Source organism: Lipotes vexillifer, unplaced genomic scaffold (genome assembly GCF_000442215.2).
Source record: "Lipotes vexillifer unplaced genomic scaffold, Lipotes_vexillifer_v1.1 scaffold685, whole genome shotgun sequence".
In the NCBI taxonomy this organism is placed as follows: Eukaryota; Metazoa; Chordata; class Mammalia; order Artiodactyla; family Lipotidae; genus Lipotes; species Lipotes vexillifer.
Genome location: NW_006771436.1, coordinates 1,751,508 through 1,760,936, shown reverse-complemented (window position 1 = coordinate 1,760,936; position 9,429 = coordinate 1,751,508).

Here is a 9,429-nt window from a genome sequence, read left to right as displayed (position 1 = left end):
TAGGTACTAGATGGTGGTGGCTTAGACCAGGGTGTAACAGCAAAGACGGTGAGAAGTAGTCAGGTTCTAGGTCTATTTTGAAGGTAGAGCTAATAGGATTTCTTGATGGACTGATTATATGGTGTGAGAGAAAGACAGAAGTCAAGAATGATCATGTTTTTTTGGTGTACTCAACTGGAAGGAGGGAGCTGCCACTAACTGAAATAGGTAAGAAAAAAATAATTATATGCTGATGGAATGATCCAATAGAGAAATTAATGATGCAGTAAAGAAGAGAGAATCGATGTAACTGAATGAAAGAGTAGAATCTAGTGTGTATGTGGAGATTCTGTCTTAGGAGTTTCAGTAGTCCATCTATTAAAAAAAACTAGGGAAGGCAGAATATATGGCCTAGAAATAGGATATAATTCATCATTTGAGAATGAGGGTGAGAAGAGACATGGAGGTCTGAGGAGAAAGGAGAAAATATGGAGTTGTCGTCTAGGAGAGTGAGAGAGTGAATGGACTATGGAAAGGCAGTAGGATTGCCAGGTCTATTTGAGTTTCAGCGATATTAACTTAAAGTGGATCTTTATCAACATGATGGTGCCTTTTTTTTTTCTAGCCATATTCTGCTTCTCAGGTGCATGCCCAGAATAGGAGAGTTGGATTTTCCCAGGGCTGTGTTTTGCTAAGTGTTATAAATTGAGAGAGAAGAAAGAGGGTGGAGGGTATAAGTAAGACAGTGTTTATAATGACAAATCACAGCATTTTTAAACAGGATGAGGGAAGTGAGGACATGATGGGGGTGAGGAACAATGAACAGAGGGTAGAATTAATTGGTTGTAGGCCCTAGTGGGGCTGATGGATTATTGCAGGTAGACACTATAGAGAGTGACCTGGAAAGAGAAGTGGATGGACGTCTGACTGTGGGATGTTTGAATCTGAGATTATGGGTGACTGTAGATTTTGGTAATGACAAGGACTAGGGGTTGATGGACTGAGATAGGGTAGAGGACAAAATCATTGGAGGGGGGAGGATGGAAGAACAAAGAGAACAGTGTTGAAAGTATCATCAGCATGGAACTGAAATTACTAAGAATTAAAACAGGCATGTTGTTAGAGTGGCAGTGGCCTTGAAACATGAGGGAGAATGACCAAGAGGTTGGTAGATGTCTACAGCAAGGTGGGGGGTGATAATATACTGAGATATAATTCAAAACTGGAAAACTTTAGGGAAAGGGGAAGAGAATGATTTAGAAACAGCAATAAGGAGCACGGAGTATACCTACCTCAGTTTTAGTCCTAAGAATTTAGGACACGTGAAGGAGATAACAGCTACCACTAGAGACTACTCCAGTAGTCTGCAGACAGGGTCCTCAAGGAAGAACCAGGTTTCTGTTAGTAACTTTGGAGAAAATTTGAATATAGAAGAGAATTTACTGCTAATAGACTGTGGGGTGCAGAGGGCACAGTGGGGGGGTTCAGCCACCTCCAGAAGGAACTGTGGGAATCCGCTATTTTAGATAATCAGGCAATCTAGGGGGATTTTTTTTTTTTTAGTACGCGGGCCTCTCGCTGCTGCGGCCTCTCCCACTGCGGAGCACAGGCTCCGGACGCGCAGGCTCAGCGGCCATGGCTCACGGGCCCAGCCGCTCTGCGGCACGTGGGATCTTCCCGGACCGGGGCACAAACCTGTGTCCCCTGCATCGGCAGGCGGACTCTCAACCACTGCGCCACCAGGGAGGCCCTGGCCCCATATTTAATGCAGAGGTTACTAATGATAGTATGAGAAAGTTCTTTCCCTTGTCTGCTTCTGACTTTCCATGAACTAGGGCTCTGTCTGCAGTAGGTAGTATGTGTCCTAGTTCTCCCCTGTCTAAAATGGATCTAACTTTTGGAACAGAGAGAAGCAGATAATAAAAGAGCCCTCAGCCAACAAGTAAAAATTAGACAAAACTGTCCATCAGCCCTCTGATTGCCCTGAAAGAGACATCTCTGATTTTCTTGTTCTGTTTGGATCAAGACATCTGGGTAGGACAGAAAAATCTTTGAAGAGTCCGTCCCGGTTGCATGAAAGACTTGGCAATGGGAAATTTTTCCATTCCATTGCAGTGTCTAGCCCCTTTGGATTGTGAGAGAAATTGTGTCAGTGGATGGAGGACCAACACCAACACTGCAGCCAGATCCTTCTCTAACTAGCCACTGTTGAACATTGATTTTAAAAGGAAAAAAGAAAAAAATTGTATTAGTATAGGTGATAAATGGCTCATCTGAAACATATGCACACTCATTCACAGAAAACATAATTGTTTTCTTGCTGCTGCCATGGCCTCCTTGGCAGAGCTGTTATTTTGCAGATGTCAGTGGCCTGAAGGGACTCTATCAGTGTGAGTGTGTGTGTGAAAAATTCCTGTCCTGCAGTAAAATATAAGTAGAGCATGCCCTAATGGAATCACAGGCATTGTACACTGAGTTTGGGATTCAGTCTTCCCAGTTGAATTTTTATTTTTCAGAACGTATTTCTTCAGCAACAAGGTGTTTTCTGGAAATTTTTACCAATAAAAAGAAATAAATTGCATAAAAGGGAGATGGGGTCAAAGCTGCCTTTTACCTTTTATGTGATTTTCTTTCTATTCTCTCAGCACATATCAGCCAGCATTTATACTCCTAAAATATATGTGAGAATGGAAGAAAACAGAAAAAAAAATTTCCTCCAGCTACTCTAAAAGGAGAAGCTCTTGAAGGTCTTATAGGGCTGCACAGAGAAGATTTTATCCTAGTGACTGGTGCATGGAATAGTGAAGTGGTGGTAAAATCAAGGGTCTATTTTTTTGATGCTTTTCCCAGGTTCAGCTCTGAGACCTCAGGGTACTGACTTCTCACAATGAGTTGCTCTTTGGCAGACTTGATACAGGACTAATTCTTAGATCTTTAAATATTTTTCAAAGACAAATGAAGGTGCTAGCTGGGAGGAGGGTCAGCAGGCTGAGGGAAACAGTGTAGAGTGGGAGTCCTGCTTGAATGGTCACCAAGGAAAGTAAAAAGGAGGCTTCCACAGGGAGTGGGAATTTTTGGAGATCCTTGGTTCCAGAGATACTGGGTTCCTTTGCCTAATTTTGACTGAGAATCTGAAAATTATACTTGTGTCATTGGCTACTTTGATTCTATTAATACGTTAAGCCCTTTTCAGCTATACATGGAGTACACAAAATTTGTAAAGGAATTAAGCTTAATTATAATTGCTCCATCAAAGTCAATCTTGGCTCACTTTTGCCACCTCTTAACTCGCTGCTTCCTGGATGTTCTTACCTATTTGTGAAAACTCAGTTTGCTTTCCATTACTTTGTCATGCTTGATTCCTAGTGAATTGTTACTTTCACCTGCACTTTCTGTTTGGTTATTTCTGGGCTCTTCCTAAGAGTGAACTCTTCAGCAATTCTTATTTATTAGATGAAAGAATCCTAAAATTGATGAGATCCATGAATAGTAAGATTCTTGAAGATATTTTCTCACATAGATCTTTATCACATAAATCATTTAAATTAAAAACCTTTTGGTTATTAATAAAACATATTACAATCCCTGTGTAGGTTTGAATAATTATAAATAAAACGTCTAATAGTCATTTGGTACTGTGCAGTTTCTAGAATGTTTTAGTGTTCATTATTTATTTGATTTCACAACAGTTCCGTGCATTAAGAGGAATGGACATTAATATATCCATTTTATAGATGAAATTAAGGGCTAGGAGAGTGAATCGCACAGCCAGCAGGAACTTGAATCCCAGTCTGCTGACTTAAGGTCATGGCAGTTGAAATAATCTATGTAAAGATAAAACCTGCTTTTGTTCACAAATAATACTGTGCATTTAAAAATATTTATTTTTAATTTTTTATACAGTTTTAAAGGTTACACTCTATTTACAGTTATTACAAAATATTGGCTATATTCCCTGTGTTGTACAATACATACCCAGTAGTTTACGCCTCCCACTCTCCCACCTCCTATATTGCCCCTGTCCTCCTCCCCACTGGTAACCAACCACTAGTTTGTTCCCTAGGTTTGTGAGTCTGCTTCTTTTTTGTTATATTCACTAGTTTGTTGCACTTTTAAGATTCCACATATAAGTTTACCATGTACTTTTCAATCTCAATATTAGGTTGGCAAATGCAGGTACTGTGTTTTCCCGGGTTCAATGTTTTCACACAGGGATCCAAGTATGGCCCCTTGAAGCACATCAGAGAGCATCTCTGGCAGTTCTTGGCTGTGTGGCATTAGCCAAGTCACCTAATCTCTCCAATTTCTGTTTCCTTGATGGAAGAGGGAGTGGTGTTGCTATCTGACTGTTAGTTATTACTTCAAAGGTAGCTGTGTTGATCTAATGAAATAACTGATGTGAAAATGGTTTGAGGCTATAAAGCAGTAACAAAAGCTCTCAGTGTTATTCATCACCACTGTCTTTGGCAAAAGGTCCAGGAGGGAGGGGGTTCAGTTGGGTGTCAAGTGTATCATCATGGATGTACTTTTCTGAGATTTATACTTCTCCTGTAAAATAAAAGAGAGGAGACCTGGTGAAACAGGCAAAGCTGTCTTAGGGCACTCTCACTGTGGTGTGTGTATGAGGTCCTCTCCATTCTTGTCCCCTTGCCCCAGTCCCCCGTTTCTAAGCTGGCACTGCTGTAATGTAATCTTTTCTAAGAGATAGTTGATAATGGCTTAAGGTAATTTTTTCTCTTTTCCAAGTGATGTTTTCCCATTAATATAATACTCAGAGATCCCATAAGAATAACTCTACATTGGCAGAATTTTAGAGTCATTGCAAGCTTCTTTGGGAAGGGGTTAGGTATGTTTTTATTTTGGATTGTGGCTATTACTTAAGTTGTCCCCAGACTATCATACTTTGTATTACCATTTCATGTACTACCGTTACATAAATGCCAGAGGTTATCTATTTTTATTGCAGTATAATATTAAGTGTACAGTTCAATGAGTATTGACAAACATATACAACTACATAACTACCACCACAGTCAAGACATAGTTTCCATATGCCTTAGTCCCCCATCCTCATTATCAGCTCCAGACTGCCTTCTGTCAATGCAGATTGTCTAGAATGTCATATAAATGTATTTATGTAAGATGTAATATTCTATGTTTGGTTTGTTGATTCCATAGATTATGGCCTATGCTTTAAGTAAACAAAATTCAGTACATGTAACTACTTTCCTACAACTGTGAATAGTCTGCAATTTTGTGTACTGAATGAACTCTTGGCTAATGATAGTCCATGTGATCGTGGTGGCCTGGGTATCTCACATTTTTACTGTTTAAATCAGACAGAAATATTTCCCATTTAAAAATCTTAGTTATAGTTAGCTAGTTATCCACTGCCATTGAGTGGCAAAGTTTTGGGGATAGGGAAGCTTGAGGACTCTCCTGCTTCTATTTGCAAAGGTCTTTTAACCTTACATTATGCAACACTTTTGTCTTTGATAAGCTGGTGTGTCTGTAAACCAATCAAATTATGGGTCAATCAAATGGCATTTATTCAACTTTTAATTTTTTTTAACTCTTCTTAAAAGTTTTAAAATTTACCTTTGGCTGTGTTGGGTCTTCACTGCTGCGCATGGGCTTTCTCTAGTTGCGGTGAGTGGGGGCTACTCTTCCTCACGATGCAGAGGCTTCTAATTGAGGTGGCTTCTCTTCTTGTGGAGCACGGGCTCTAGGCGCTTGGGCATCAGTAGTTGTGCCTCTCGGGCTTTAGAGCACAGACTCAGTAGTTGTGGTGCATGGGCTTAGTTGCTCCTCGGCATCCTGGACCAGGGATCGAACCTGTGTTTCCTGAATTGGCAGGTGGATTCTTAACCACTGGGCCACCAGGGAAGTCCCTATTCATCTTTTTAAATTGTAAGAGTAATACATGCTCATTGTAGAAAATTTGAGAAATAAAAGGAGAAGGACAGTAATTTTCTCCCCATACTTTCTCATAGGGAATAACATTAAATTTCTGTTCATTATATTTCTTTCCAGTTCTTTTTCTTAGACATGGCCTTTTATGTAGATATGGTAATACTTTATATAAAAGCTTGTACCCTGCCCTTTAAATTTAATGTTTCATTCTTAGCATTTCTTTGTGTCATTAAAAAGTCTTCATAAACATTTTAAATGGCCATTTATAGCTTACCAAATAGATATTATTTTATTATAATTCTATATATATACATAGATGTGTGTGTATATGTGTGTGTATATATATATATATATATATATGTATATACAGAGAGAGATTTATAATTCAATAAATGAGAATTAAGAAGCACTAGAGGGACCTTCACCTTTAAAAGGAGTCCTATGTGATATCTAACTTTAGTATATATGGATTATGTTTACAGGAGAACACAGTTATACCTACTTGATAGAAAGAAGCACAAACTGGCTGCTAAATCAGACTTAAGTGATATAGAGAGCTCTCCTTAACCCTCTCTCTTAATACTTTACACTTGCCTACTGGTATTTGTGCTCTGCATGTGTGTAGATTTATCCATGCTTCCATGAGACTACTGGTGAGTTTCCATCTGTCGGATCTCACATTGACAGAAGTCATACGGAGTGGTGCTTCCAGAGTTATTTTGCTTCTTGATGACAGCTGATGAAAAATATGGACAATAAAACCGGAAGTCTTTGCCCTCTCACCACCACCCTCCCTGCTACCCCAGACTAAAGGAGAGAAACCCTGAGAGGCATGTGTCAACTACAATGGGTACAGTATTGAAAGTCTGTATATCTATATCGGATGTTCACAGGGTTTACAGAGTTCAAAAGATGCCCACAGACAAGATGATTTGCAGTAAGATCTAAAATCTATCCATGAGATAACCTTTAGAGAAAGAACTGAAGGCCTTGAATAGGTCTTAAATAGTACATAGAGTAACAATATTGTAATAATATTGTTTATGACAAATGCTTAAGTTTTTTTAAAAGATTTTTTGATGCAGACCATTTAAAAAAATCTTTATAGAATTTGTTACAATATTGCTTCTGTTTTATATTTAGGTTCTTTGGCCCCTAAGGCATGTGGGATCTTAGCTCCTTGATGCGGGATCAAACCTGCACCCCCTGCACTGGAAGGCAAGGTCTTAACCACTGGACCGCCAGGAAAGTCCCATTGCTTAAGTTTTTATTCAGTTCTGCTTCATAAATATTTATTGACCACCAAGCTAGGCACTGTGAGAAATATATGGAATATGACTTTGCAGTTATCTGACTGGTTTAAAAAAAATGAATTCTTGAATTCATATATTCAAGTACGTGCTGTTCTTTGAGAGGTTAAACATTTTTCTAGGGATGTTTTTACCACTTCAAAATTTTCTAACTCCTCTCTTAGAGCTTTCCTTCAAGCCTGTAGCATATTAAAAAAAATCTATCTATAAATGTAATATGTGTATACCTGTGTATATAGATATATATTCTTAAAATTAGCCAAAAGTTATTTGGTGCTAAGTCCTATGAATGAGGTAGGAGATCAATGTGGATAATATTCTGTTCATCTAAAATGATGTGTGACTGAGTTTGAACTTTGGGGTAAGGTTCATCAATTCCAAAGGAGTTCCACTGATATTGTATGAAATGTGGAGGTATTGCAGTAAGTTTGTCGCTTCTCAAAATGACCCTGAAGGAAAATATTCATTGAAATATAAGAACTCTGAAGTGTTTACAAAAATTTCTAATTTCTTAGCTTGAGAGCCACGCCTAAAAAAGGCTGTTAACCTTTGGAATCTTCTGCCTTGCTAGGAAGATGGAGTGGAAACAAGTGTAATAGTTAGAGAGCAAGAGTTGGTATTAATTACTTGGTGTTGAAACAGGGCTGAGATGATCGTGTGATACAGTCAGGAAGCTGGGGTGCCTGACCAGGCTCCCCTTTTCAGCTTTGCATTCACTCTCAAAGGTGTAGGTTGTCTTTCTGTCAAAATTTTCCCCCTGCTTTTTGCTTTCAAGTTTTCCCTTGCTAGTTGTTTTATCCAAAGTAATTTATGAGCAAATGGTATCAAGTGTGTCTGTGTGTGTTTAACTTCTCTTGATTCCATGTTACTGTAGGACTGATTCTGGAAATGGGAAGTAAAGAAGGAAAGCAATTAACAAGGCTAGTTTAGGATGATTTCTTGAAGGAGGTGGGTGGGACTGACTTTTCCTAAGTTCTAGCGAATAGAGATGACAGGCATTGCTTCAGTGCACATGAAATTCAAATTTATCTAAGGATGATACATTCTCTGTCTAATGCATGGTAGCACTGTCTCCTAGAGTGGAGTGCAAGATACTCGAGGCAAGGATGAGCGCTTCTGAATCTTTTATATTCCTCACAGCACATAGCCAAGTGCAGGACAGACTCATTAAGGCTCACCTCAAGAGTCACCTCTTCTCTGAAACTTCCATGACCCTCTCCAGGCAGTATTGTTACTCTCAGATTTCCATCTCGTGTTCCTTTAAACAAATCCTGTGTCTTAGCTTGGGCTGCCATAACAAAATACCATAGGCTGGGTGGCTTAAACAACAGAAATTTGTTTTCTCAAAATTCTGGAGGTTGGAAGTCCAAGATTAAGGTGCTGACTGATTCAGTTCCTGGTGAGGATCCTCTTCCTGGCTTGTAGATGGCTGTCTTCTCACTGTGTCCTTGCATGGCAGAAAGAGAAAGAGAGCAAGCTCTCTAGTGTCTCCTCTTAGAAGGACACTAATCCCATCGGATCAAGGCTCCACTCTTAAGACCTTATTTAATTTTTTTTTTTTTTTTTTTTTTGCCGTATGTGGGCCTCTCACTGCTGTGGCCTCTCCCATTGTGGAGCACAGGCTCCGGACGAGCAGGCTCAACGGCCATGGCTCACGGGCCCAGCCGCTCCACGGCATGTGGGATCCTCCCAGACCGGGGCACGAACCCGTATCCCCTGCATCGGCAGGCGGACTCTCAACCACTGCGCCACCAGGGAAGCCCCCTTATTTAATTTTAATTACTTCTTTACTCCAAATACAGCTACACTGGGGGTTAGGGCTTCAACATCTGGATTTTGAGCAGACAATTCAGTCCATCGCACCCTTAGAACACTTATTACATTTTGTTGTAATAATTTATGTCTGTCTGCAGTAGACTATGGTCGTCTTAGGTGCGAAGAACTGTGCTAGGCATTGAGAATCACAAAGATGGAACTTGCCCTCAAGGAGCTTGTCATTAGTTGTATTAGCTTTCTATGGCTGCTGTAACAAATTACCACAAACATAGTGGTTCAAAACAACACAAATTTATTATCTTACAGTTCTGTTGATTAAAAGTCCAACACTAGTCTCCCTGGGCTAAAACCAAGGTGTTGGCAGGGCTGTGGTCCTTTTGGAGGCTCTTGGGGATAAGGATTATCTGTTTCCTGCCTTTTCCAGCTTCTTGAGGCTGCCTGCATTCCTTGG